Source organism: Calliphora vicina, chromosome 2 (assembly GCF_958450345.1).
Source record: "Calliphora vicina chromosome 2, idCalVici1.1, whole genome shotgun sequence".
Classification (NCBI taxonomy): domain Eukaryota; kingdom Metazoa; phylum Arthropoda; class Insecta; order Diptera; family Calliphoridae; genus Calliphora; species Calliphora vicina.
In genome coordinates, this window is record NC_088781.1 from 75,039,833 (window position 1) to 75,045,386 (window position 5,554).

Below are 5,554 nucleotides of genomic sequence, written 5' to 3' on the forward strand. Positions count from 1 at the left end.
TTTTTTTCTAGTTTTCGCTCTATGTTTCTCTATGATTTTAGTTTTATTTTTACTATTTGGGAAGTGCACTTGCCCACCCCAGAGTAATAGTCTAGCTACGCTTATGCTTAGGACCATATACGCTTAATTTCATATTTTTATATTCCTTTATTACAGAAAATTCAAAAAGTACCATTAGAATATAGAAAAAGTACCAAAAAGCATCCACTTGTGGATTTCCACCCACTCGGGTCCATATAAGCTTTATTGCATGTTTCTAGGTTCATTGATGAAGAAATTACAATTCTCACTCACTTTAGAACATATAAGATTAATTTCATATTTCTATGACCATTATTACAGAAAATTCACAAAATAACCGCTCCAATATATAAAAAGTACCAAAAATCAGGCACTTGTGGTCACTCCGGTCCATATAAACTTTACTTCATGTTTCTAGGTTCATTGGTGAAGAAATTACAAAAAGTACCAATCGAATAAAGAAAAAGTAACAAAAGTCTCCCCCTAGAATTCTCACTCACTTAGGACCATATATACTTAATTTCATGTTTCTAAGTTCATTGTTATAGAAAATTCAAAAAAGTAACATTTGAATAAAGAAAAAGTACAAAAAAGTCTCCCCCTAGAATTCTCACTCACCTAGGACCATATATGCTTAATTTCATGTTTCTAAGTCCTTAGTTATAGAAAATTCAAAAAAGTACCATTGGAATATAGAAAATATACCAAAAAACCCAAACTTGTGGTTTCCCACTCACTATGTTTATATATAAGCTTTATTTCATGTTTCTAGTTTCAATGGTGAAGACATTACAAAAAGTACCATTCCAATAAAGAAAAAGTACCAAAAAGTCTCCCCCTAGAATTCTCACTCACTTAGGACCATATACATATGTTTAATTTCATGTTTCTAAGTCCATTGTTATAGAAATTCCAAAAAAGTACCATTAGAAGAACAAAAAAAGTACCTATAGTTCAGTTCACACATTTTGTTACCTAAATATTATCCCCTATTCCTAACACTAACTTCACTAAGATGCATATCAGCTAACTTTAATGTCTATAAGTGTAATAATTAAAATATTGAAAAAGTACCATAAGGAAAAAAGTACCAATTTCCCTTTTCCTCCTTGAACACCCCTAAAGCTTGAAATTTAAAAATACTCCAATTTGCCAAAATTGTTTACAGACATGTCTCAAACGATTGAAATCTGTGTTAATGTGCCCAAAAAAAATATGTTTTAAAAAAAGTACCAAAATGTTTACCCGGATTTGGCCCAATATACACCTATTCACTCGAGTTCCAAATAACATCCTGTTAGTTAATTTTTGTATGAATCCAGGAGCCAATGTTAAAACAATTATCAAAATTGGCTTAATAATTTCAAATAAAAATTATTTTCCCGATTTTATCCCCTTTTTAGTACCTTTTTTATCCCCATTGCGGTGGTAAAATATTATTCAAATAAAAATCTGCATCGTCTATGTCAAATTATAGAAAAACAAAAATAAACACAATTTTTATCCCTTAAGGGTTCGAATTTCCAAAAAGTACCAAACTTATATTTTTTATTTTTTGATAAGTAAAGAATGCGATTTAAAACTTGTTTATATGTTTATTGGTTTAAAAGATACAAATGGTGCCAAAAAAGTACCAAAATATAGTTTTTACCCGTTTTCTCCCCTAAACGGTTCGAATTTCGAAAAAGTACGAAACACCTATCAGCTTTTTTTTTAAATGGAGTAACATGCAATTTTAAGTTTTTTTGTATCTTTATTAGTTTTTAAGATATAAAGTTACCGAATTTACCCGTTTTTACACCCTAAACGTTCGAATTTCAAAAATCCCTTCATATCCGATCGTTTTGGGGAGGGAGGAACCCAAAGTTAAAATTTCATGATTCTAGCTTCAGTCGTTTGGGCTGTGCGATGATGAATCAGTCAGTCAGTGAGTCAGTAACGTTACTCTTTTATATATTGTTACGTTTTAACCTTTTCAAAACTCTGGTTTATTTCCTTTAAATAAACCGGACACTTTTGATTGCAAATAAAAGCCGTTTAGTAGTTTGAAAATTGTAACAACTCTTTATTTATTTAAAATGTACAACAACAGAATTAAATAGCCACTCAATGTTTTTTTTATACACGTTTATAAATTCTCAGAATTACAGACACAATTTATAATGTACACGAATTTACTTGAAAAACACACAACACACTTTAAGGCACTTAGATGATGTTTCTTCGAAAAGCGTCTCTGATCAACTCACTCACGACTGCAACCTCTGCCACTATTTATAACACTGCATTACCATCTAGAAAGCTCTTTAACTGTCAAAGTTCGAATATTCTAGATCATACGCCATCTGTGGTGTACTTTCTACAATGTTCTTTAACTGATTATTCGAACTCGAATACAGCGTTGCCAACTTACAATCAAATCAACTGAAAGCTTTTATTTAACAATGCCCACAGATATGTTACAGTTTTACAGCACTGTTACTTGAAAGCATTATGCTACTTTTAAATCAGCCGTTAAAATCGTTATATTTGAATTCAAGTACAATTTCGTAACACTGCCCCCCGCTTAAGCCTGTTCGTCCCGAATAGGCATAGATTCACTTCTCCCATATGCAGCTAGTCGTTCTAGATGTACGACCTTAATTCCCGATATCAGTCTTCCACATTTCCGTATTCTATAAACCATGTCGTCCAATTTCTTAACTGCCCTATGTGGTCCTTTGCAGTGATTCCTTAATTTGGATGACAAACCCTTATTACTTTGTGAGCTATATCTGGTTTTCATTTGGTCATTTATCATTTTAATTCGGCTCCGAACGAGTTCATGCATTTCTTTTTCTGCTGAAGCACCTTCACCCATCTTGGAACCCGGCCTGATGATCCTTTCTCTGCGGGACAGACCTATCTCTCCAACAGGAACCATTCTGACGTTGCACTGTTCAACGAGGGCCTCCATTGTTACATGGCCACTTCTCACATCCGCTGGTTCCAACACCAACAAACCATTGTCTATACAATCTTCCACTTCCTCACGGGCCCACACCAAATCCTCTGACTGCGGTGGCAACCTTTTGTGCTCAACGAAAACTAACTTTCTTACTTGAGACTTGCTCTCATATCCGACGTCAAGGGGTATTTTAACATTTCGCCAATTCATGACTTTTTGTCCCATATCCAAAGTAATGCTGTGATTAATCATGAAGTCTGCACCAATGATTACTTCGTCAATATCAACAACAATATCGGCAACAACAAAGACATGATTTACGCTAATACCACCAATAGTTAGTTTCACATTAACTTTACCATGGACAGTGGCAGGCTCTCCAGTAGCGGTGCGTAGACTTACATTGCAAATTTGTTCCATCGATTTCTTTACTAAATCTGTTCTGATGATAGACTGCGACGCTCCCGTGTCCATAGTAAGAATGTGCTTCCGACCGTTGATGTAGCCACTAGCAGTAAGATTGTTATTTTCCTGCTGCAGTACTGATATGGAGATGGTAGGGCCATCAGGTGTGGGTGTCAGATCCTGTCCCTCAGTGCAAGCTCGCTTTAAAGGTGGCTCCTGTAATGCTTGATGATTCGCCAGCTGGTTATTTCTTGATGCTGAAACATATCTGATTCGCTTTATTGGTGCTCTGCAGTTTCGCTGAATGTGACCCATTTTTCCACAGTTATAACATTTAACTTTGGCTTTAGTTTGTCTCTTACTTAATGCCTCTAAAACTGCCTCTATTAATTCCTTTAATTCGTTGACCACACTTCTATCATTTTCAGCGACAACCTCGATTTTCCGCACATTACACACCTGGGGTTTTGAAATTATCTTTGCTGTTTCTTGTACCAGCGCGAATGAAACGGTTTCCGCAAATGTTGACTTCCGTGTGGCATAAACCGCATGTTTTACATCAGGGTCACGAAGCCCATTCACAAATGCCTCAATCTTGAAATGGTCCAATAACGGATGGTTTTCGTCTGGATATGTAAGCTGCATCAAACGTTCGATTTCTGCCGCAAAGTCTTGTAGCGTCTCATTAGGTTTTTGTACTCTACCACGCAATTCCATTCGGTATATTTCTTTCATGTGTTCTCCACCATACTTACGTTGTAGAGCATCCATTATGTCATCATAGCTATTTCTGTTACTTGCTGGTACGCTTTCAAGAACTATTGCTGCGTTCCCTTTCAAGGCCAAAATCAATTCTATAGCTCTTTCTTCATTACTCCATACATTTCTCTTGGCAACTGTATCAAACTGGAACTTGAAAACATTAAATGGTGTGCTGCCATCAAAACTAGGAGCCTTTATTCTACTCGATGTTTCTGAAATAATTCGCACCGGTCCGTCTTGGCATTGAAGATTATTAATTTTCATTTCCAGATCGAGAAATTTATTATCAACATCTTGGGATTGTTTTTCTAGGCCGCTCTCTAATTCGGACACCTTTTTGTCAACGACATCCACTCTGCTGTTAATAACCTCAGACATTTCCTGAATTTTTTCATCTGTAGCTCTAGAGGATTCTTGAAGTTTCGCTTCCATTTCAGCTAAGTGTTTGATAGTTTCTTTGACTTCAGCTTTAACCTCAGCACGAAGTTTCTCATTGTCGGCAAGAAGTTTCTCGTTGTTTACTTTAGAAGTTTCTAAGATGGTTCTAGAATTTTCGTTCACTTTCGCTTCCAGGTTCTTGTTGGCTGTTTCCATTGTTTCCATCATAGCCGCGAACATTGTGCTTAAATCCATGCTGCTTGTTGTTGAACGTGTAGAAACTTCCATTTCTTCCTTATACTCGAATTCGTAAGCACCGATGTCAATATCACGCCGTTTGAATTCGTCTATCAGCCTCTTCTGCAATTCTGCCTTATTACCTGTTGTTGGTAGCTCCAACTTACTCAATTCTTTCTTGAGTTGTTCAACTTTTTGTTCCTCAAACTTCATGCTTATAATTTGCAATCCCACTTCTGACACCAATTGTTACGTTTTAACCTTTTCAAAACGCTGGTTTATTTCCTTTAAATAAACCGGATACTTTTGATTGCAAATAAAAGCCGTTTAGTAGTTTGAAAATTGTAGCAACTCTTTATTTATTTAAAATGTACAACAACAACAGAATTAAATAGCCACTAAATGCTTTTTTTTTATACACGTTTATAAATTCTCAGAATTACAGACACAATGACACGAATTTACTTGAAAAACACACAACACACTTTAAGGCACTTAGATGATGTTTCTTCGAAAAGCGTCTCTGATCAACTCACTAACGACTGCAACCTCTGCCACTATTTATAACACTGCATTACCATCTAGAAAGCTCTTTAACTGTCAAAGTTCGAATATTCTAGATCATACGCCATCTGTGGTGTACTTTCTACAATGTTCTTTAACTGATTATTCGAACTCGAATACAGCGTTGCCAACTTACAATCAAATCAACTGAAAGCTTTTATTTAACAATGCCCACAGATATGTTACAGTTTTACAGCACTGTTACTTGAAAGCATTATGCTACTTTTAAATCAGCCGTTA